General features: G+C 44.6%; 1 protein-coding gene across 1 annotated transcript in view; it reads right to left on the reverse strand.

Annotated features, from left to right (window-relative positions):
* The window catches only part of LOC134984249 (oocyte zinc finger protein XlCOF6-like), a 292312-nt gene that overhangs the window by 138701 nt on the left and 126572 nt on the right, over positions 1-27039 (reverse strand). The window lies entirely within an intron of this gene.

Consider the following 27039-nt stretch of genomic DNA (forward strand, 5'->3'; position numbering starts at 1 on the left):
CTGTGCAGTAATAGAACATCACCTGTGCATACATTTAGGTAACACTGAGAGATCATGTGGGATTACTAGAGGTGGCATGGACTGTGCAGTAATAGAACATCGCCTGTGCATACATTTAGGTAACACTGAGATCATGTGGTATTACTAGAGGTGACATGGGCTGTGCAGAAATATAACATCGCCTGTGCATACTTTTAGGTAACACTGAGATCATGTGGGATTACTAGAGGTGACATGGACTGTGCAGTAATATAACATCGCCTGTGCATACATTTAGGTAACACTGAGATCATGTGGGATTACTAGAGGTGACATGGGCTGTGCAGTAATATAACATCGCCTGTGCATACATTTAGGTAACACTGACATCATGTGGGATTACTAGAGGTGGCATGGACTGTGCAGTAATAGAACATCACCTGTGCATACATTTAGGTAACACTGAGAGATCATGTGGGATTACTAGAGGTGGCATGGACTGTGCAGTAATAGAACATCGCCTGTGCATACATTTAGGTAACACTGAGATCATGTGGTATTACTAGAGGTGACATGGGCTGTGCAGAAATATAACATCGCCTGTGCATACTTTTAGGTAACACTGAGATCATGTGGGATTACTAGAGGTGACATGGACTGTGCAGTAATATAACATCGCCTGTGCATACATTTAGGTAACACTGAGATCATGTGGGATTACTAGAGGTGACATGGACTGTGCAGTAATATAACATCGCCTGTGCATACATTTAGGTAACACTGAGAGATCATGTGGGATTACTAGAGGTGACATGGGCTGTGCAGTAATATAACATCTCCTGTGCATACATTTAGGTAACACTGAGATCATGTGGGATTACTAGAGGTGACATGGGCTGTGCAGTAATATAACATCGCCTGTGCATACATTTAGGTAACACTGAGAGATCATGTGGGATTACTAGAGGTGACATGGGCTGTGCAGTAATATAACATCGCCTGTGCATACATTTAGGTAACACTGAGATCATGTGGGATTACTAGAGGTGACATGGGCTGTGCAGAAATATAACATCGCCTGTGCATACTTTTAGGTAACACTGAGATCATGTGGGATTACTAGAGGTGACATGGACTGTGCAGTAATATAACATCGCCTGTGCATACATTTAGGTAACACTGAGATCATGTGGGATTACTAGAGGTGACATGGGCTGTGCAGTAATATAACATCGCCTGTGCAAACATTTAGGTAACACTGAGATCATGTGGGATTACTAGAGGTGATATGGGCTGTGCAGTAATATAACATCGCCTGTGCATACATTTAGGTAACACTGAGAGATCATGTGGGATTACTAGAGGTGACATGGGCTGTGCAGTAATATAACATCACCTGTGCATACATTTAGGTAACACTGACATCATGTGGGATTACTAGAGGTGGCATGGACTGTGCAGTAATAGAACATCACCTGTGCATACATTTAGGTAACACTGAGAGATCATGTGGGATTACTAGAGGTGGCATGGACTGTGCAGTAATAGAACATCGCCTGTGCATACATTTAGGTAACACTGAGATCATGTGGTATTACTAGAGGTGACATGGGCTGTGCAGAAATATAACATCGCCTGTGCATACTTTTAGGTAACACTGAGATCATGTGGGATTACTAGAGGTGACATGGACTGTGCAGTAATATAACATCGCCTGTGCATACATTTAGGTAACACTGAGATCATGTGGGATTACTAGAGGTGACATGGGCTGTGCAGTAATATAACATCGCCTGTGCATACATTTAGGTAACACTGAGATCATGTGGGATTACTAGAGGTGACATGGGCTGTGCAGTAATATAACATCGCCTGTGCATACATTTAGGTAACACTGAGATCATGTGGGATTACTAGAGGTGATATGGGCTGTGCAGTAATATAACATCGCCTGTGCATACATTTAGGTAACACAGAGATCATGTGGGATTGCTAGAGGTGACATGGGATGTGCAGTAATATAACATCGCCTGTGCATACATTTAGGTAACACTGAGAGATCATGTGGGATTACTAGAGGTGACATGGGCTGTGCAGTAATATAACATCGCCTGTGCATACATTTAGGTAACACTGACATCATGTGGGATTACTAGAGGTGGCATGGACTGTGCAGTAATAGAACATCACCTGTGCATACATTTAGGTAACACTGAGAGATCATGTGGGATTACTAGAGGTGACATGGGCTGTGCAGTAATATAACATCACCTGTGCATACATTTAGGTAACACTGAGATCATGTGGGATTACTAGAGGTGATACGGGCTGTGCAGTAATATAACATCGCCTGTGCATACATTTAGGTAACACAGAGATCATGTGGGATTGCTAGAGGTGACATGGGATGTGCAGTAATATAACATCGCCTGTGCATACATTTAGGTAACACTGAGAGATCATGTGGGATTACTAGAGGTGACATGGGCTGTGCAGTAATATAACATCGCCTGTGCATACATTTAGGTAACACTGAGATCATGTGGGATTACTAGAGGTGACATGGGCTGTGCAGAAATATAACATCGCCTGTGCATACTTTTAGGTAACACTGAAAGATCATGTGGGATTACTAGAGGTGACATGGACTGTGCAGTAATATAACATCGCCTGTGCATACATTTACGTAACACTGAGAGATCATGTGGGATTACTAGAGGTGACACGGGCTGTGCAGTAATATAACATCACCTGTGCATACATTTAGGTAACACTGAGATCATGTGGGATTACTAGAGGTGATTTAGGATGTGCAGTAATATAACATCACCTGAGCATACATTTAGATAACACTGAGATCATGTGGGATTACTAGAGGTGACATGGACTGTGCAGTAATATAACATCGCCTGTGCATACATTTAGGTAACACTGAGATCATGTGGGATTACTAGAGGTGACATGGGCTGTGCAGTAATATAACATCGCTTGTGCAAACATTTAGGTAACACTGAGATCATGTGGGATTACTAGAGGTGATATGGGCTGTGCAGTAATATAACATCGCCTGTGCATACATTTAGGTAACACTGAGAGATCATGTGGGATTACTAGAGGTGACATGGGCTGTGCAGTAATATAACATCACCTGTGCATACATTTAGGTAACACTGACATCATGTGGGATTACTAGAGGTGGCATGGACTGTGCAGTAATAGAACATCACCTGTGCATACATTTAGGTAACACTGAGAGATCATGTGGGATTACTAGAGGTGGCATGGACTGTGCAGTAATAGAACATCGCCTGTGCATACATTTAGGTAACACTGAGATCATGTGGGATTACTAGAGGTGACATGGGCTGTGCAGAAATATAACATCGCCTGTGCATACTTTTAGGTAACACTGAGATCATGTGGGATTACTAGAGGTGACATGGACTGTGCAGTAATATAACATCGCCTGTGCATACATTTACGTAACACTGAGAGATCATGTGGGATTACTAGAGGTGACACGGGCTGTGCAGTAATATAACATCACCTGTGCATACATTTAGGTAACACTGAGATCATGTGGGATTACTAGAGGTGATTTAGGATGTGCAGTAATATAACATCACCTGAGCATACATTTAGATAACACTGAGATCATGTGGGATTACTAGAGGTGACATGGGCTGTGCAGTAATATAACATCGCCTGTGCATACATTTAGGTAACACTGAGATCATGTGGGATTACTAGAGGTGACATGGGCTGTGCAGAAATATAACATCGCCTGTGCATACTTTTAGGTAACACTGAGATCATGTGGGATTACTAGAGGTGACATGGACTGTGCAGTAATATAACATCGCCTGTGCATACATTTAGGTAACACTGAGATCATGTGGGATTACTAGAGGTGACATGGGCTGTGCAGAAATATAACATCGCCTGTGCATACATTTAGGTAACACTGAGATCAAGTGGGATTACTAGAGGTGACATGGACTGTGCAGTAATATAACATCGCCTGTGCATACATTTAGGTAACACTGAGAGATCATGTGGGATTACTAGAGGTGACATGGGCTGTGCAGTAATATAACATCTCCTGTGCATACATTTAGGTAACACTGAGATCATGTGGGATTACTAGAGGTGACATGGGCTGTGCAGTAATATAACATCGCCTGTGCATACATTTAGGTAACACTGAGAGATCATGTGGGATTACTAGAGGTGACATGGGCTGTGCAGTAATATAACATCGCCTGTGCATACATTTAGGTAACACTGAGATCATGTGGGATTACTAGAGGTGACATGGGCTGTGCAGAAATATAACATCGCCTGTGCATACTTTTAGGTAACACTGAGATCATGTGGGATTACTAGAGGTGACATGGACTGTGCAGTAATATAACATCGCCTGTGCATACATTTAGGTAACACTGAGATCATGTGGGATTACTAGAGGTGACATGGGCTGTGCAGTAATATAACATCGCCTGTGCAAACATTTAGGTAACACTGAGATCATGTGGGATTACTAGAGGTGATATGGGCTGTGCAGTAATATAACATCGCCTGTGCATACATTTAGGTAACACTGAGAGATCATGTGGGATTACTAGAGGTGACATGGGCTGTGCAGTAATATAACATCACCTGTGCATACATTTAGGTAACACTGACATCATGTGGGATTACTAGAGGTGGCATGGACTGTGCAGTAATAGAACATCACCTGTGCATACATTTAGGTAACACTGAGAGATCATGTGGGATTACTAGAGGTGACATAGGCTGTGCAGTAATATAACATCACCTGTGCATACATTTAGGTAACACTGAGAGATCATGTGGGATTACTAGAGGTGACATGGGCTGTGCAGTAATATAACATCACCTGTGCATACATTTAGGTAACACTGAGAGATCATGTGGTATTACTAGAGGTGACATGGGCTGTGTAGTAATATAACATCGCCTATGCATACATTTAGGTAACACTGAGAGATCATGTGGGATTACTAGAGGTGACATGGGCTGTGTAGTAATATAACATCGCCTATGCATACATTTAGGTAACACTGAGAGATCATGTGGGATTACTAGAGATAACATGGACTGTGCAGAAATATAACATCGCCTGTGCATACATTTAGGTAACACTGAGCTCATGTGGGATTACTAGAGGTGACATGGGCTGTGCAGTAATTTAACGTCGCCTGTGCATACATTTAGGTAACACAGATCATGTGGGATTACTAGAGGTGACTTGGGCTGTGCAGTAATATAACGTCGCCTGTGCATACATTTAGGTAACACTGAGAGATCATGTGGGATTACTAGAGGTTACTTGGGCTGTGCAGTAATATAACATCGCCTGTGCATACATTTAGGTAACACTGAGATCATGTGGGATTACTAGAGGTGACATGGGCTGTGCAGTAATATAATATCGCCTGTGCATACATTTAGATAACACTGAGATCATGTGGGATTACTAGAGGTGACAGGGGCTGTGCAGTAATATAACATCGCCTGTGCATACATTTAGGTAACACTGAGATCATGTGGGATTACTAGAGGTGACATGGGCTGTGCAGTAATATAACATCGCCTGTGCATACATTTAGGTAACACTGAGAGATCATGTGGGATTACTAGAGGTGACATGGGCTGTGCAGTAATATAACATCACCTGTGCATACATTTAGGTAACACTGAGATCATGTGGGATTACTAGAGGTGACATGGACTGTGCAGTAATATAACATCGCCTGTGCATACATTTAGGTAACACTGAGATCATGTGGGATTACTAGAGGTGACATGGGCTGTGCAGTAATATAACATCGCCTGTGCATACGTTTAGGTAACACTGAGATCATGTGGGATTACTAGAGGTGACATGGGCTGTGCAGTAATATAACATCGCCTGTGCATACATTTAGGTAACACTGAGATCATGTGTGATTACTAGAGGTGACATGGGCTGTGCAGTAATATAACATTGCCTGTGCATACATTTAGGTAACACTGAGAGATCATGTGGGATTACTAGAGGTGACATGGACTGTGCAGTAATATAACATCGCCTGTGCATACATTTAGGTAACACTGAGAGATCATGTGGGATTACTAGAGGTGACATGGGCTGTGCAGTAATATAACATCTCCTGTGCATACATTTAGGTAACACTGAGAGATCATGTGGGATTACTAGAGGTGACATGGGCTGTGCAGTAATATAACATCGCCTGGGCATACATTTAGGTAACACTGAGATCATGTGGGATTACTAGAGGTGACATGGGCTGTGCAGTAATATAACATCTCCTGTGCATACATTTAGATAACACAGAGATCATGTGGTATTACTAGAGGTGACATGGGCTGTGCAGTAATATAACATCGCCTGTGCATACATTTAGGTAACACCGAGATCATGTGGGATTACGAGAGGTGACATGGGCTGTGCAGTAATATAACATCGCCTGTGCATACATTTAGATAACACTGAGAGATTATGTGGGATTACTAGAGGTGACATGGGTTGTGCAGTAATATAACATCGCCTGTGCATACATTTAGATAACACTGAGATCATGTGGGATTACTAGAGGTGACATGGGCTGTGCAGTAATATAACATCTCCTGTGCATACATTTAGGTAACACAGATTATGTGGGATTACTAGAGGTGACATGGGCTGTGCAGTAATATAACATCGCCTGTGCATACATTTAGGTAACACTGAGAGATCATGTGGGATTACTAGAGGTGACATGGGCTGTGCAGTAATATAACATCGCCTGTGCATACATTTAGGTAACACCGAGATCATGTGGGATTACTAGAGGTGACATGGGCTGTGCAGTAATATAACATCGCCTGTGCATACATTTAGATAACACTGAGAGATTATGTGGGATTACTAGAAGTGACATGGGCAGTAATATAACATCACCTGTGCATACATTTAGGTAACACTGAGAGATCATGTGGGATTACTAGAGGTGACATGGGCTGTGCAGTAATATAACATCACCTGTGCATACATTTAGGTAACACTGAGAGATCATGTGGGATTACTAGAGGTGACATGGGCTGTGCAGTAATAGAACATCGCCTGTGCATACATTTAGGTAACACTGAGATCATGTGGGATTACTAGAGGTGACATGGGCTGTGCAGTAATATAACATCGCCTGTGCATACATTTAGATAACACTGAGATCATGTGGGATTACTAGAGGTGACATGGGCTGTGTAGTAATATAACATCGCCTATGCATACATTTAGGTAACACTGAGAGATCATGTGGGATTACTAGAGATGACATGGACTGTGCAGAAATATAACATCGCCTGTGCATACATTTAGGTAACACTGAGCTCATGTGGGATTACTAGAGGTGACATGGGCTGTGCAGTAATTTAACGTCGCCTGTGCATACATTTAGGTAACACAGATCATGTGGGATTACTAGAGGTGACTTGGGCTGTGCAGTAATATAACGTCGCCTGTGCATACATTTAGGTAACACTGAGAGATCATGTGGGATTACTAGAGATGACATGGGCTGTGCAGTAATATAACATCGCCTGTGCATACATTTAGGTAACACTGAGATCGTGTGGGATTACTAGAGGTGACATGGACTGTGCAGTAATATAACATCGCCTGTGCATACATTTAGGTAACACAGAGATCATGTGGGATTACTAGAGGTGACATGGGCTGTGCAGTAATAGAACATCACCTGTGCATACATTTAGGTAACACTGAGAGATCATGTGGGATTACTAGAGGTGACATGGGCTGTGCAGTAATATAACATCGCCTGTGCATACATTTAGGTAACACTGAGATCATGTGGGATTACTAGAGGTGACATGGGCTGTGCAGTAATATAACGTCTCCTGTGCATACATTTAGGTAACACTGAGATCATGTGGGATTACTAGAGGTGACACGGGCTGTGCAGTAATATAACATCACCTGTGCATACATTTAGGTAACACTGAGATCGTGTGGGATTACTAGAGGTGAAATGGGCTGTGCAGTAATATAACATCGCCTGTGCATACATTTAGGTAACACTGAGATCGTGTGGGATTACTAGAGGTGACATGGGCTGTGCAGTAATATAACATCGCCTGTGCATACATTTAGGTAACACTGAGCTCATGTGGGATTACTAGAGGTGACTTGGGCTGTGCAGTAATATAACGTCGCCTGTGCATACATTTAGGTAACACTGAGAGATCATGTGGGATTACTAGAGATGACATGGGCTGTGCAGTAATATAACATCGCCTGTGCATACATTTAGGTAACACTGAGATCGTGTGGGATTACTAGAGGTGACATGGACTGTGCAGTAATATAACATCGCCTGTGCATACATTTAGGTAACACAGAGATTATGTGGGATTACTAGAGGTGACATGGGCTGTGCAGTAATAGAACATCACCTGTGCATACATTTAGGTAACACTGAGAGATCATGTGGGATTACTAGAGGTGACATGGGCTGTGCAGTAATATAACATCGCCTGTGCATACATTTAGGTAACACTGAGATCATGTGGGATTACTAGAGGTGACATGGGCTGTGCAGTAATATAACATCGCCTGTGCATACATGTAGGTAACACTGAGAGATCATGTGGGATTACTAGAGGTGACATGGGCTGTGCAGTAATATAACATCGCCTGTGCATACATTTAGGTAACACTGAGAGATCATGTGAGGTTACTAGAGGTGACATGGACTGTGCAGTAATATAACATCTCCTGTGCATACATTTAGGTAACACTGAGATCATGTGGGATTACTAGAGGTGACAAGGGCTGTGCAGTAATATAACATCACCTGTGCATACACTTAGGTAACACTGAAAGATCATGTGGGATTACTAGAGGTGACATGGACTGTGCAGTAATATAACATCGCCTGTGCATACATTTAGGTAACACTGAGAGATCATGTGAGGTTACTAGAGGTGACATGGACTGTGCAGTAATATAACATCTCCTGTGCATACATTTAGGTAACACTGAGATCATGTGGGATTACTAGAGGTGACAAGGGCTGTGCAGTAATATAACATCGCCTGTGCATACACTTAGGTAACACTGAAAGATCATGTGGGATTACTAGAGGTGACATGGACTGTGCAGTAATATAACATCGCCTGTGCATACATTTAGGTAACACTGAGATCATGTGGGATTACTAGAGGTGACATGGCTGTGCAGTAATATAACATCGCCTGTGCATACATTTAGGTAACACTGAGATCATGTGGGATTACTAGAGGTGACATGAGCTGTGCAGTAATATAACATCACTTGTGCACACATTTAGGTAACACTGAGACCATGTGGGATTACTAGAGATGACATGGGCTGTGCAGTAATATAACATCACCTGTGCATACATTTAGGTAACACTGAGATCATGTGGGATTACTAGAGGTGACATGGGCTGTGCAGTAATATAACATCACCTGTGCATACATTTAGGTAACACTGAGATCATGTGGGATTACTAGAGATGACATGGGCTGTGCAGTAATATAACATCGCCTGTGCATACATTTAGGTAACACTGAGAGATCATGTGGGATTACTAGAGGTGACATGGGCTGTGCAGTAATATAACATCACCTGTGCATACATTTAGGTAACACTGAGATCATGTGGGATTACTAGAGGTGACATGGGCTGTGCAGTAATATAACATCTCCTGTGCATACATTTAGGTAACACTGAGAACATGTGGGATTACTAGAGGTGACATGGGCTGTGCAGTAATATAACATCACCTGTGCATACATTTAGGTAACACTGAGATCATGTGGGATTACTAGAGGTGACATGGGCTGTGCAGTAATATAACATCACCTGTGCATACATTTAGGTAACACTGAGAGATCATGTGGGATTACTAGAGGTGACATGGGCTGTGCAGTAATATAACATCGCCTGTGCATACATTTAGGTAACACTGAAAGATCATGTGGGATTACTAGAGGTGACATGGACTGTGCAGTAATATAACATATCCTGTGCATACATTTAGGTAACACTGAGAGATCATGTGGGATTACTAGAGGTGACATGGACTGTGCAGTAATATAACATCGCCTGTGCATACATTTAGGTAACACTGAAAGATCATGTGGGATTACTAGAGGTGACATGGGCTTTGCAGTAATATAACATCGCCTGTGCATACATGTAGGTAACACTGAGAGAACATGTGGGATTACTAGAGGTGACATGGGCTGTGCAGTAATATAACATCACCTGTGCATACATGTAGGTAACACTGAGAGATCATGTGGGATTACTAGAGATGACATGAGCTGTGCAGTAATATAACATCACCTGTGCATACATTTAGGTAACACTGAGAACATGTGAGATTACTAGAGGTGACATGGGCTGTGCAGTAATATAACATCGCCTGTGCATACATTTAGGTAACACTGAGAGATCATGTGGGATTACTAGAGGTGAAATGGGCTGTGCAGTAATATAACATCACCTGTGCATACATTTAGGTAACACTGAGATCATGTGGGATTACTAGAGGTGACATGTGCTGTGCAGTAATATAACATCTCCTGTGCATACATTTAGGTAACACTGAAAGATCATGTGGGATTACTAGAGGTGACATGGACTGTGCAGTAATATAACATCGCCTGTGCATACATTTACGTAACACTGAGAGATCATGTGGGATTACTAGAGGTGACACGGGCTGTGCAGTAATATAACATCACCTGTGCATACATTTAGGTAACACTGAGATCATGTGGGATTACTAGAGGTGATTTAGGATGTGCAGTAATATAACATCACCTGAGCATACATTTAGATAACACTGAGATCATGTGGGATTACTAGAGGTGACATGGGCTGTGCAGTAATATAACATCACCTGTGCATACATTTAGGTAACACTGAGATCATGTGGGATTACTAGAGGTGACATGGGCTGTGCAGTAATATAACATCACCTGTGCATACATTTAGGTAACACTGAGAGATCATGTGGGATTACTAGAGGTGACATGGGCTGTGCAGTAATATAACATCTCCTGTGCATACATTTAGGTAACACTGAGATCATGCGGGATTACTAGAGGTGACATGGGCTGTGCAGTAATATAACATTGCCTGTGCATACATTTAGGTAACACTGACATCATGTGAGATTACTAGAGGTGACATGGGCTGTGCAGTAATATAACATCGCCTGTGCATACATTTAGGTAACACTGAGATCATGTGGGATTACTAGAGGTGACATGGGCTGTGCAGAAATATAACATCGCCTGTGCATACATTTAGGTAACACTGAGATCATGTGGGATTACTAGAGGTGACATGGACTGTGCAGTAATATAACATCGCCTGTGCATACATTTAGGTAACACTGAGAGATCATGTGGGATTACTAGAGGTGACATGGGCTGTGCAGTAATATAACATCTCCTGTGCATACATTTAGGTAACACTGAGATCATGTGGGATTACTAGAAGTGACATGGGCTGTGCAGTAATATAACATCGCCTGTGCATACATTTAGGTAACACTGAGAGATCATGTGGGATTACTAGAGGTGACATGGGCTGTGCAGTAATATAACATCGCCTGTGCATACATTTAGGTAACACTGAGATCATGTGGGATTACTAGAGGTGACATGGGCTGTGCAGAAATATAACATCGCCTGTGCATACATTTAGGTAACACTGAGATCATGTGGGATTACTAGAGGTGACATGGACTGTGCAGTAATATAACATCGCCTGTGCATACATTTAGGTAACACTGAGATCATGTGGGATTACTAGAGGTGACATGGGCTGTGCAGTAATATAACATCGCCTGTGCAAACATTTAGGTAACACTGAGATCATGTGGGATTACTAGAGGTGATATGGGCTGTGCAGTAATATAACATCGCCTGTGCATACATTTAGGTAACACTGAGAGATCATGTGGGATTACTAGAGGTGACATGGGCTGTGCAGTAATATAACATCACCTGTGCATACATTTAGGTAACACTGACATCATGTGGGATTACTAGAGGTGGCATGGACTGTGCAGTAATAGAACATCACCTGTGCATACATTTAGGTAACACTGAGAGATCATGTGGGATTACTAGAGGTGGCATGGACTGTGCAGTAATAGAACATCGCCTGTGCATACATTTAGGTAACACTGAGATCATGTGGGATTACTAGAGGTGACATGGGCTGTGCAGAAATATAACATCGCCTGTGCATACTTTTAGGTAACACTGAGATCATGTGGGATTACTAGAGGTGACATGGACTGTGCAGTAATATAACATCTCCTGTGCATACATTTAGGTAACACTGAAAGATCATGTGGGATTACTAGAGGTGACATGGACTGTGCAGTAATATAACATCGCCTGTGCATACATTTACGTAACACTGAGAGATCATGTGGGATTACTAGAGGTGACACGGGCTGTGCAGTAATATAACATCACCTGTGCATACATTTAGGTAACACTGAGATCATGTGGGATTACTAGAGGTGATTTAGGATGTGCAGTAATATAACATCACCTGAGCATACATTTAGATAACACTGAGATCATGTGGGATTACTAGAGGTGACATGGGCTGTGCAGTAATATAACATCACCTGTGCATACATTTAGGTAACACTGAGATCATGTGGGATTACTAGAGGTGACATGGGCTGTGCAGTAATATAACATCACCTGTGCATACATTTAGGTAACACTGAGAGATCATGTGGGATTACTAGAGGTGACATGGGCTGTGCAGTAATATAACATCTCCTGTGCATACATTTAGGTAACACTGAGATCATGTGGGATTACTAGAGGTGACATGGGCTGTGCAGTAATATAACATTGCCTGTGCATACATTTAGGTAACACTGACATCATGTGAGATTACTAGAGGTGACATGGGCTGTGCAGTAATATAACATCGCCTGTGCATACATTTAGGTAACACTGAGATCATGTGGGATTACTAGAGGTGACATGGGCTGTGCAGAAATATAACATCGCCTGTGCATACATTTAGGTAACACTGAGATCATGTGGGATTACTAGAGGTGACATGGACTGTGCAGTAATATAACATCGCCTGTGCATACATTTAGGTAACACTGAGAGATCATGTGGGATTACTAGAGGTGACATGGGCTGTGCAGTAATATAACATCTCCTGTGCATACATTTAGGTAACACTGAGATCATGTGGGATTACTAGAGGTGACATGGGCTGTGCAGTAATATAACATCTCCTGTGCATACATTTAGGTAACACTGAGATCATGTGGGATTACTAGAGGTGACATGGGCTGTGCAGTAATATAACATTGCCTGTGCATACATTTAGGTAACACTGACATCATGTGAGATTACTAGAGGTGACATGGGCTGTGCAGTAATATAACATCGCCTGTGCATACATTTAGGTAACACTGAGATCATGTGGGATTACTAGAGGTGACATGGGCTGTGCAGAAATATAACATCGCCTGTGCATACATTTAGGTAACACTGAGATCATGTGGGATTACTAGAGGTGACATGGACTGTGCAGTAATATAACATCGCCTGTGCATACATTTAGGTAACACTGAGAGATCATGTGGGATTACTAGAGGTGACATGGGCTGTGCAGTAATATAACATCTCCTGTGCATACATTTAGGTAACACTGAGATCATGTGGGATTACTAGAGGTGACATGGGCTGTGCAGTAATATAACATCGCCTGTGCATACATTTAGGTAACACTGAGAGATCATGTGGGATTACTAGAGGTGACATGGGCTGTGCAGTAATATAACATCGCCTGTGCATACATTTAGGTAACACTGAGATCATGTGGGATTACTAGAGGTGACATGGGCTGTGCAGAAATATAACATCGCCTGTGCATACATTTAGGTAACACTGAGATCATGTGGGATTACTAGAGGTGACATGGACTGTGCAGTAATATAACATCGCCTGTGCATACATTTAGGTAACACTGAGATCATGTGGGATTACTAGAGGTGACATGGGCTGTGCAGTAATATAACATCGCCTGTGCAAACATTTAGGTAACACTGAGATCATGTGGGATTACTAGAGGTGATATGGGCTGTGCAGTAATATAACATCGCCTGTGCATACATTTAGGTAACACTGAGAGATCATGTGGGATTACTAGAGGTGACATGGGCTGTGCAGTAATATAACATCACCTGTGCATACATTTAGGTAACACTGACATCATGTGGGATTACTAGAGGTGGCATGGACTGTGCAGTAATAGAACATCACCTGTGCATACATTTAGGTAACACTGAGAGATCATGTGGGATTACTAGAGGTGGCATGGACTGTGCAGTAATAGAACATCGCCTGTGCATACATTTAGGTAACACTGAGATCATGTGGGATTACTAGAGGTGACATGGGCTGTGCAGAAATATAACATCGCCTGTGCATACTTTTAGGTAACACTGAGATCATGTGGGATTACTAGAGGTGACATGGACTGTGCAGTAATATAACATCGCCTGTGCATACATTTAGGTAACACTGAGATCATGTGGGATTACTAGAGGTGACATGGGCTGTGCAGTAATATAACATCGCCTGTGCATACATTTAGGTAACACTGAGATCATGTGGGATTACTAGAGGTGACATGGGCTGTGCAGTAATATAACATCGCCTGTGCATACATTTAGGTAACACTGAGATCATGTGGGATTACTAGAGGTGATATGGGCTGTGCAGTAATATAACATCGCCTGTGCATACATTTAGGTAACACTGAGAGATCATGTGGGATTACTAGAGGTGACATGGGCTGTGCAGTAATATAACATCACCTGTGCATACATTTAGGTAACACTGAGATCATGTGGGATTACTAGAGGTGATACGGGCTGTGCAGTAATATAACATCGCCTGTGCATACATTTAGGTAACACAGAGATCATGTGGGATTACTAGAGGTGACATGGGATGTGCAGTAATATAACATCGCCTGTGCATACATTTAGGTAACACTGAGAACATGTGGGATTACTAGAGGTGACATGGGCTGTGCAGTAATATAACATCGCCTGTGCATACATTTAGGTAACACTGAGATCATGTGGGATTACTAGAGATGACATGGGCTGTGCAGTAATATAACATCGCCTGTGCATACATTTAGATAACACAGAGATCATGTGGGATAACTAGAGGTGAAATGGACTGTGCAGTAATATAACATCGCATGTGCATACATTTAGGTAACACTGAGAACATGTGGGATTACTAGAGGTGACATGGGCTGTGCAGTAATATAACATCACCTGTGCATACATTTAGGTAACACTGAGAGATCATGTGGGATTACTAGAGGTGACATGGGCTGTGCAGTAATATAACATCGCCTGTGCATACATTTAGGTAACACTGAGATCATGTGGGATTACTAGAGGTGACATGGGCTGTGCAGTAATATAACATCGCCTGTGCATACATTTAGGTAACACTGAGATCATGTGGGATTACTAGAGGTGACATGGGCTGTGCAGAAATATAACATCGCCTGTGCATACATTTAGGTAACACTGAGAGATCATGTGGGATTACTAGAGGTGACATGGACTGTGCAGTAATATAACATCGCCTGTGCATACATTTAGGTAACACTGAGAGATCATGTGGGATTACTAGAGGTGACATGGGCTGTGCAGTAATATAACATCTCCTGTGCATACATTTAGGTAACACTGAGATCATGTGGGATTACTAGAGCAGTGATTGCGCTGAGCGGAAAAAAATGTGGGTCCTAGGGACCCCTCACTATAAAAAATTGGGGTCCTACTCTACCGTTTCTGGGTCCCATCACACTTTATGAGGGGTGAGGGAAGGCTGCAGTTGGGACTGTGCGGGGGCCAGGTGGCATTTAGGATAGAGGGGTAAAAAGCAAGTAGCAGTTGGGGCAGAAGCAGGGAGAAGTTGGGGTAGAGCTGGGAGTAGAGGGGGGATGTAAAGGCAGGCAATGCTGGGGGTAGGGAAAGGGTAAGTTCAGACAGCTGTTGAAACAGTGTTGGGGTGGCTAGTGGCAGGCAGTGCTGGAAGTAGTTAGGGGTTAATTGTAGATAGCAGCTGTGGCAGTACTGGGGGGCAAGGAGGGAGTTAGGGGCAGGAAGTACTGCGGGTAGGAAAGAGGCATGGTTAGATAGCAGCTGGGGCAGTAGTGGGGGCATGGAGGGGGTTAGGGACAGGCAAAATTGGGGGTAGGGATGTGGCTTGGGAAGATAGCAGCTGAGGCAGTACTGGAGAGCAAGGGTGGGTTAGGGGTAGAAGTACTGGTAGGGAGGGGTTCATGGATAGATACTGGGGGTAGGAAGGGGGCATGGGTAGATACAGCGGGTAGGGGGTAGCTCGGGCAGTACTGGGGGCAAGGAGGGGGTTAGGGACAGGAAGATCTGGGGGTAGGGAGACAGCATGGGTAGATATTGGGGACAGTGGATAGGTGGGACAGTGCAGGGGGCAAGGAGGGGGTTAGAGGCAGGAAGTACTGGGGGTAGGGTAAGGGTAGATGGCTGCTGGGGCACCAGAGACACAACATCTACACATTTGTGGCTGGCAGCGGGGACCGTGGGCATATATGACAGCACCCCTATAGTACAATACACATCTTACCAGGTGTCGATTGCGGGAAGTAATGCTGAGGAAGTAGCCGTGGCTGTGTGTGGGCACTCTCCAATGATGGCATCCTGGTCAGCATAGCTGCAGCCAAGGAGAGGATGCTGAAGCGCTGGGTTTGTAGGAGGGGTGACGGCCGGTATCTAGGAGGCGATGTCTGGTGCTCGGAAGATGCTTCTTTCGGGATTCGTGAGACGGCTCCGTGCGTGACAGCTCGGCCAGTCTCTGTCACAGGGAGAGGGTGAAGGCTGAAGACAGACATTCTGCTGCCCAGGAGGTACACTAGCTGTTGCTGCTGTGTGGGTCAGTGAATTCTTATTGCAGGAACCACTCATTTTTAAAACTGGGTCAATTCGCTATAACGCGTATTTTGTGATCACTGGAGGGTGTTACAGAGAGAGAGGGGAGGAGCAAGAGAGAGGGAGGGGAGGGAGTGAGTGTGTCAGAGAGGGAGTAAGAAAGAGAGTGTCAGGGAGAGAGAGGGGTATTTAGAAGGGTGTCAGGGAGAGAGGGAGAGGTGCATGAAAGAGTATGTCAGGGAGAGAGATGGAGAGGAGCATGAGAGTGTCAGGGAGGGAGATGGAGAGGAGCATGAGAGAGAGTGTCAGGGAGGGAGATGGAGAGGCGCATGAGTGTCAGGAAGAGAGGGAGAGGCACATGAGAGTGTCAGGGAGAGAGAGGAGCAAGACAGAGTGTCAGGGAGAGGCGCATGAGAGAGAGTGTCAGGGAGAGAGAGGAGCAAGACAGAGTGTCAGGGAGAAGCGCATGAGAGTGTGTGTCAGGGAGAGAGAGAGAGGGAGAGGCACATGAGAGAGCATCAGGGACAGAGAGGAGCAAGACAGAGTGCACATGAGAGTGTGTCAGGAAGAGAGAGGGAGAGGCACATGAGAGTGTGTGTCAGGTAGAGAGGGAGAGGCAGATGAGAGAGAGAGGCACATGAGAGAGACAGAGAGGCACATGAGTGTCAGGGAGAGAGAGGGATAGGCACATGAGCGAAAGAAAGAGAGAGTCAGGGAGTGAGAGGGAGAGGCACATGAGAGTGTGCCAGGGAGAGACAGAGAGGCAAATGAGAGTGTAAGGGAGAGGGAGAGGAAGAGGCACATGAGTGTGTCAGGTAAAGAGGGAGAGAGAGGAACAAGACAGTGTCAGGGTGAGAGGGAGAGGCACATGAGAGAGAGAGTGAGTCAGGGAGAGAGAGGGAGAGGCACATGAGAGAGAGAGAGTGTCAGAGGGAGAGGCACATGAGAGTGTGCCAGGGAGAGACAGAGAGGCACATGAGAGAGAGTGTCAGGAAGAGACAGAGAGGGAGAAGCACATGAGAGAGTGTGTCAGGTAGAGAGGAGGAGGCAGATGAGTGTCAGGGAGAGAAAGGGAGAGGCACATGAGAGAGAGAGAGGCACATGAGAGTGTGCCAGGGAGTGAGAGAGAGGCACATGAGAGAGTGTGTCAGGTAGAGAGGGAGACGCAGATGAGTGTCAGGGAGAGAGAGGAGCAAGACAGAGTGTCAGGGAGAGAGGGAGAGGCACATGAGAGAGAGAGGGAGAGGCACATGAGTGTGCCAGGGAGAGACAGAAAGGCACATGAGAGAGTATCAGGGAGAGAGAGAGAGGAAGAGGCACATGAGTGTGTCAGATAGAGAGGAGGAGGCAGATGAGCGTCAGGGAGAGAGAGGAGCAAGACAGTGTCAGGGAGAGAGGGAGAGGCACATGAGAGAGAGAGAGAGTCAGGGAGAGAGAGGGAGAGGCACATGAGAGTGTGCCAGGGAGAGACAGAGAGGCACATGAGAGAGAGTGTCAGGAAGAGACAGAGAGGGAGAAGCACATGAGAGAGTGTCAGGGAGAGATGAAGAGGCACATGAGAGAGTGTGTCAGGTAGAGAGGGAGGAGCAAGACAGTGTCAGGGAGAGAGAGGGAGAGGCACATGAGAGAGAGTGTCAGGGAGAGAGATGGAGAGGCACATGAGAGAGAGATGGAGAGGCACATGAGAGAGAGAGAGAGAGAGAGAGGGGCACATGAGAGTGTGCCAGGGAGAGATAGAGAGGCACATGAGAGAGAGGAAAGGGCACGAGAGAGTGTGTCAGGTAGAGAGGGAGACGCAGATGAGTGTAAGGGAGAGAGGGAGAGGCACATGAGAGAGGGAGAGGCACATGAGAGAGAGAGAGGGAGAGGCACATGAGTGTGCCAGGGAGAGACAGAAAGGCACATGAGAGAGTGTGTCAGGGAGAGAGAGAGGAAGAGGCACATGAGAGAGTGTCAGATAGAGAGGAGGAGGCAGATGAGTGTCAGGGAGAGAGGGAGAGGCACATGAGAGAGAGTCAGGGAGAGAGAGGGAGAGGCACATGAGAGTGTGCCAGGGAGAAACAGAGAGGCACATGAGAGAGAGTGTCAGGGACAGACAGAGGGAGAAGCACATGAGAGAGTGTGTCAGGGAGAGAGGAAGAGGCACATGAGAGTGTGTCAGGTAGAGAGGAAGAGGCACATGAGAGTGTGTCAGGTAGAGAGGGAGAGGCAGATGAGTGTCATGGAGAGAGAAGAGCAAGACAGAGTGTCGGGGAGAGAGAGGGAGAGGCACATGAGAAAGAGAGAGGCACATGACCGTGTGCCAGGGAGAGACAGAGAGGCACATGAGAGAGAGTGTCAGGGAGAGAGAGAGGAAAAGGCATATGAGAGAGTGTCAGATAGAGAGGGAGACGCAGTTGAGTGTCAGGCAGAGAGAGGAGCAAGACAGTGTCAGGGAGAGAGAGAGGCACATGAGAGAGAGAGTCAGGGAGAGAGAGGGAGAGGTACATGAGAGAGTGTGTCAGGGAGAGACAGAGAGGGGTACATGAGAGAGTGTGTCAGGGAGAGACAGAGAGGGAGAAGCACATGAGAGTGTGTGTCAGGGAAAGAGAGGGAGAGGCACATGAGTGTGCCAGGGAGAGACAGAGAGGTACATGAGAGAGAGTGTCAGGGAGAGGCACATGAGAGTGTCAGGTAGAGAGAGGTGCATGAGAGAGAGGGGAGCAAGACAGGAGTGTCAGAGAGAGAAAGTTAGGTATAGAGGAACAAGACAGTGAGTGTCTGTGAGGGGAGAGGGGGGAGGAGGGCAGCATGAAATACACTACCAACTCCAGCAGCTCAGGCACAGGTCTCTGATGGGGGCGGACAGTTAATTGCACTAAGCTCCGCCCCCTAATTACCCGCGAATCGCGGCATGCACTGCATGTATTAGGGGCAGGCAGAGCAGACTACTGGGCCAGGCTTAGTGCTCCCCCCCCCCCCCCCGCCCCCTCCCTGCTACAGAGGCTCCGTGCCGCGATGCACATTGTACAGGCTGCAGAGTACAGCCACCGCGGTGGTTTCCATCCAGTCAGCATAGTACTCAGATCCTCCTCCTCTATCTCCCTTCCTCCTCAGGCAGAAGTGAATAGCGCTGTATAGTCGATAGGGTGGCTGGTCCCAGGGGTGGATCCAGCCATCCAGGAGGCACAAAGCGTCCAATCATGCTGGGGGATGGAGAAGGGGAAAGGTACATTCCTCCGGCCGGACAGCCTCACCTCCTCCCTCAGCGATGCGGACACCTGCCAATGCACTATACTGAGTCAGGCTGACTCACTGTCTTGCATAATGCCTCCGGCCGCCGCGGGCACTTCATTGAGCCTAGATCTGCCCCTGCCCCCTCTGTCTCTGCTGCAAGATCGGAGCTGAGACTTCCGATCGCAGCAAGCACCACAAAATCCTGCTGTCACTGACTGCTGTGACGGCAGGATGATTCCTGTCATGTGCGCGGAGCAGACGGTGAGGGGAGGCGGGGCGGGAGAACACTGTGCATGATCTCCTCCCCTTCCAAGTTCCTCCCTCTGCTGCCGTGGAGACGGAAACTGACTGACAGCGCTGCTGGTCACAGCGCGTCCTGAAGGACCCTGCGGTTTTTTGTTTTTGAGTCCCCACAGTCAATTTTCGGGTAAAATACGCGCCATAGCGCGTTTTTGCGATCACTGCTAGAGGTGACATGGGCTGTGCAGTAATATAACATCGCCTGTGCATACATTTAGGTAACACTGAGAGATGGGATTACTAGAGGTGACATGGGCTGTGCAGTAATATAACATCGCCTGTGCATACATTTAGGTAACACTGAGATCATGTGGGATTACTAGAGGTGACATGGGCTATGCAGAAATATAACATCGCCTGTGCATACTTTTAGGTAACACTGAGATCATGTGGGATTACTAGAGGTGACATGGACTGTGCAGTAATATAACATCGCCTGTGCATACATTTAGGTAACACTGAGATCATGTGGGATTACTAGAGGTGACATGGGCTGTGCAGTAATATAACATCGCCTGTGCATACATGTAGGTAACACTGAGAGATCATGTGGGATTACTAGAGGTGACATGGGCTGTGCAGTAATATAACATCGCCTGTGCATACATTTAGGTAACACTGAGAGATCATGTGGGATTACTAGAGGTGACATGGGCTGTGCAGTAATATAACATCGCCTGTGCATACATTTAGGTAACACCGAGATCATGTGGGATTACTAGAGGTGACATGGGCTGTGCAGTAATATAACATCGCCTGTGCATACATTTAGATAACACTGAGAGATTATGTGGGATTACTAGAAGTGACATGGGCAGTAATATAACATCGCCTGTGTATACATTTAGATAACACTGAGAGATCATGTGGGATTACTAGAGGTGACATGGGCTGTGCAGTAATATAACATCACCTGTGCATACATTTAGGTAACACTGAGAGATCATGTGGGATTACTAGAGATAACATGGACTGTGCAGAAATATAACATCGCCTGTGCATACATTTAGGTAACACTGAGCTCATGTGGGATTACTAGAGGTGACATGGGCTGTGCAGTAATTTAACGTCGCCTGTGCATACATTTAGGTAACACAGATCATGTGGGATTACTAGAGGTGACTTGGGCTGTGCAGTAATATAACGTCGCCTGTGCATACATTTAGGTAACACTGAGAGATCATGTGGGATTACTAGAGGTTACTTGGGCTGTGCAGTAATATAACATCGCCTGTGCATACATTTAGGTAACACTGAGATCATGTGGGATTACTAGAGGTGACATGGGCTGTGCAGTAATATAATATCGCCTGTGCATACATTTAGATAACACTGAGATCATGTGGGATTACTAGAGGTGACAGGGGCTGTGCAGTAATATAACATCGCATGTGCATACATTTAGGTAACACTGAGAACATGTGGGATTACTAGAGGTGACATGGGCTGTGCAGTAATATAACATCACCTGTGCATACATTTAGGTAACACTGAGAGATCATGTGGGATTACTAGAGGTGACATGGGCTGTGCAGTAATATAACATCGCCTGTGCATACATTTAGGTAACACTGAGATCATGTGGGATTACTAGAGGTGACATGGGCTGTGCAGTAATATAACATCGCCTGTGCATACATTTAGGTAACACTGAGATCATGTGGGATTACTAGAGGTGACATGGGCTGTGCAGAAATATAACATCGCCTGTGCATACATTTAGGTAACACTGAGAGATCATGTGGGATTACTAGAGGTGACATGGACTGTGCAGTAATATAACATCGCCTGTGCATACATTTAGGTAACACTGAGAGATCATGTGGGATTACTAGAGGTGACATGGGCTGTGCAGTAATATAACATCTCCTGTGCATACATTTAGGTAACACTGAGATCATGTGGGATTACTAGAGGTGACATGGGCTGTGCAGTAATATAACATCGCCTGTGCATACATTTAGGTAACACTGAGAGATGGGATTACTAGAGGTGACATGGGCTGTGCAGTAATATAACATCGCCTGTGCATACATTTAGGTAACACTGAGATCATGTGGGATTACTAGAGGTGACATGGGCTATGCAGAAATATAACATCGCCTGTGCATACTTTTAGGTAACACTGAGATCATGTGGGATTACTAGAGGTGACATGGACTGTGCAGTAATATAACATCGCCTGTGCATACATTTAGGTAACACTGAGATCATGTGGGATTACTAGAGGTGACATGGGCTGTGCAGTAATATAACATCGCCTGTGCATACATGTAGGTAACACTGAGAGATCATGTGGGATTACTAGAGGTGACATGGGCTGTGCAGTAATATAACATCGCCTGTGCATACATTTAGGTAACACTGAGAGATCATGTGGGATTACTAGAGGTGACATGGGCTGTGCAGTAATATAACATCGCCTGTGCATACATTTAGGTAACACCGAGATCATGTGGGATTACTAGAGGTGACATGGGCTGTGCAGTAATATAACATCGCCTGTGCATACATTTAGATAACACTGAGAGATTATGTGGGATTACTAGAAGTGACATGGGCAGTAATATAACATCGCCTGTGCATACATTTAGATAACACTGAGAGATCATGTGGGATTACTAGAGGTGACATGGGCTGTGCAGTAATATAACATCACCTGTGCATACATTTAGGTAACACTGAGAGATCATGTGGGATTACTAGAGATAACATGGACTGTGCAGAAATATAACATCGCCTGTGCATACATTTAGGTAACACTGAGCTCATGTGGGATTACTAGAGGTGACATGGGCTGTGCAGTAATTTAACGTCGCCTGTGCATACATTTAGGTAACACAGATCATGTGGGATTACTAGAGGTGACTTGGGCTGTGCAGTAATATAACGTCGCCTGTGCATACATTTAGGTAACACTGAGAGATCATGTGGGATTACTAGAGGTTACTTGGGCTGTGCAGTAATATAACATCGCCTGTGCATACATTTAGGTAACACTGAGATCATGTGGGATTACTAGAGGTGACATGGGCTGTGCAGTAATATAATATCGCCTGTGCATACATTTAGATAACACTGAGATCATGTGGGATTACTAGAGGTGACAGGGGCTGTGCAGTAATATAACATCGCCTGTGCATACATTTAGGTAACACTGAGATCATGTGGGATTACTAGAGGTGACATGGGCTGTGCAGTAATATAACATCGCCTGTGCATACATTTAGGTAACACTGAGAGATCATGTGGGATTACTAGAGGTGACATGGGCTGTGCAGTAATATAACATCACCTGTGCATACATTTAGGTAACACTGAGATCATGTGGGATTACTAGAGGTGACATGGACTGTGCAGTAATATAACATCGCCTGTGCATACATTTAGGTAACACTGAGATCATGTGGGATTACTAGAGGTGACATGGGCTGTGCAGTAATATAACATCGCCTGTGCATACGTTTAGGTAACACTGAGATCATGTGGGATTACTAGAGGTGACATGGGCTGTGCAGTAATATAACATCGCCTGTGCATACATTTAGGTACCACTGAGATCATGTGTGATTACTAGAGGTGACATGGGCTGTGCAGTAATATAACATTGCCTGTGCATACATTTAGGTAACACTGAGAGATCATGTGGGATTACTAGAGGTGACATGGGCTGTGCAGTAATATAACATCTCCTGTGCATACATTTAGGTAACACTGAGAGATCATGTGGGATTACTAGAGGTGACATGGGCTGTGCAGTAATATAACATCGCCTGGGCATACATTTAGGTAACACTGAGATCATGTGGGATTACTAGAGGTGATATGGGCTGTGCAGTAATATAACATCGCCTGTGCATACATTTAGGTAACACTGAGATCATGTGGGATTACTAGAGGTGACATGGGCTGTGCAGTAATATAACATCTCCTGTGCATACATTTAGATAACACAGAGATCATGTGGTATTACTAGAGGTGACATGGGCTGTGCAGTAATATAACATCGCCTGTGTATACATTTAGGTAACACCGAGATCATGTGGGATTACGAGAGGTGACATGGGCTGTGCAGTAATATAACATCGCCTGTGCATACATTTAGATAACACTGAGAGATTATGTGGGATTACTAGAGGTGACATGGGTTGTGCAGTAATATAACATCGCCTGTGCATACATTTAGATAACACTGAGATCATGTGGGATTACTAGAGGTGACATGGGCTGTGCAGTAATATAACATCTCCTGTGCATACATTTAGGTAACACAGATTATGTGGGATTACTAGAGGTGACATGGGCTGTGCAGTAATATAACATCGCCTGTGCATACATTTAGGTAACACTGAGAGATCATGTGGGATTACTAGAGGTGACATGGGCTGTGCAGTAATATAACATCGCCTGTGCATACATTTAGGTAACACCGAGATCATGTGGGATTACTAGAGGTGACATGGGCTGTGCAGTAATATAACATCGCCTGTGCATACATTTAGATAACACTGAGAGATTATGTGGGATTACTAGAAGTGACATGGGCAGTAATATAACATCACCTGTGCATACATTTAGGTAACACTGAGAGATCATGTGGGATTACTAGAGGTGACATGGGCTGTGCAGTAATATAACATCACCTGTGCATACACTTAGGTAACACTGAGAGATCATGTGTGATTACTAGAGGTGACATGGGCTGTGCAGTAATATAACATTGCCTGTGCATACATTTAGGTAACACTGAGAGATCATGTGGGATTACTAGAGGTGACATGGGCTGTGCAGTAATATAACATCTCCTGTGCATACATTTAGGTAACACTGAGAGATCATGTGGGATTACTAGAGGTGACATGGGCTGTGCAGTAATATAACATCGCCTGGGCATACATTTAGGTAACACTGAGATCATGTGGGATTACTAGAGGTGATATGGGCTGTGCAGTAATATAACATCGCCTGTGCATACATTTAGGTAACACTGAGATCATGTGGGATTACTAGAGGTGACATGGGCTGTGCAGTAATATAACATCTCCTGTGCATGCATTTAGATAACACAGAGATCATGTGGTATTACTAGAGGTGACATGGGCTGTGCAGTAATATAACATCGCCTGTGTATACATTTAGGTAACACCGAGATCATGTGGGATTACGAGAGGTGACATGGGCTGTGCAGTAATATAACATCGCCTGTGCATACATTTAGATAACACTGAGAGATTATGTGGGATTACTAGAGGTGACATGGGTTGTGCAGTAATATAACATCGCCTGTGCATACATTTAGATAACACTGAGATCATGTGGGATTACTAGAGGTGACATGGGCTGTGCAGTAATATAACATCTCCTGTGCATACATTTAGGTAACACAGATTATGTGGGATTACTAGAGGTGACATGGGCTGTGCAGTAATATAACATCGCCTGTGCATACATTTAGGTAACACTGAGAGATCATGTGGGATTACTAGAGGTGACATGGGCTGTGCAGTAATATAACATCGCCTGTGCATACATTTAGGTAACACCGAGATCATGTGGGATTACTAGAGGTGACATGGGCTGTGCAGTAATATAACATCGCCTGTGCATACATTTAGATAACACTGAGAGATTATGTGGGATTACTAGAAGTGACATGGGCAGTAATATAACATCACCTGTGCATACATTTAGGTAACACTGAGAGATCATGTGGGATTACTAGAGGTGACATGGGCTGTGCAGTAATATAACATCACCTGTGCATACACTTAGGTAACACTGATAGATCATGTGGGATTACTAGAGGTGACATGGGCTGTGCAGTAATATAACATCGCCTGTGCATACATTTAGGTAACACTGAGAGATCATGTGGGATTACTAGAGGTGACATGGGCTGTGCAGTAATATAACATCACCTGTGCATACATTTAGGTAACACCGAGATCATGTGGGATTACTAGAGGTGACATGGGCTGTGCAGTAATATAACATCACCTGTGCATACATTTAGGTAACACTGAGAGATCATGTGGGATTACTAGAGATAACATGGACTGTGCAGAAATATAACATCGCCTGTGCATACATTTAGGTAACACTGAGCTCATGTGGGATTACTAGAGGTGACATGGGCTGTGCAGTAATTTAACGTCGCCTGTGCATACATTTAGGTAACACAGATCATGTGGGATTACTAGAGGTGACTTGGGCTGTGCAGTAATATAACGTCGCCTGTGCATACATTTAGGTAACACTGAGAGATCATGTGGGATTACTAGAGGTTACTTGGGCTGTGCAGTAATATAACATCGCCTGTGCATACATTTAGGTAACACTGAGATCATGTGGGATTACTAGAGGTGACATGGGCTGTGCAGTAATATAATATCGCCTGTGCATACATTTAGATAACACTGAGATCATGTGGGATTACTAGAGGTGACAGGGGCTGTGCAGTAATATAACATCGCATGTGCATACATTTAGG

Source organism: Pseudophryne corroboree, assembly GCF_028390025.1.
Source record: "Pseudophryne corroboree isolate aPseCor3 chromosome 3 unlocalized genomic scaffold, aPseCor3.hap2 SUPER_3_unloc_43, whole genome shotgun sequence".
Taxonomy (NCBI): Eukaryota; Metazoa; Chordata; class Amphibia; order Anura; family Myobatrachidae; genus Pseudophryne; species Pseudophryne corroboree.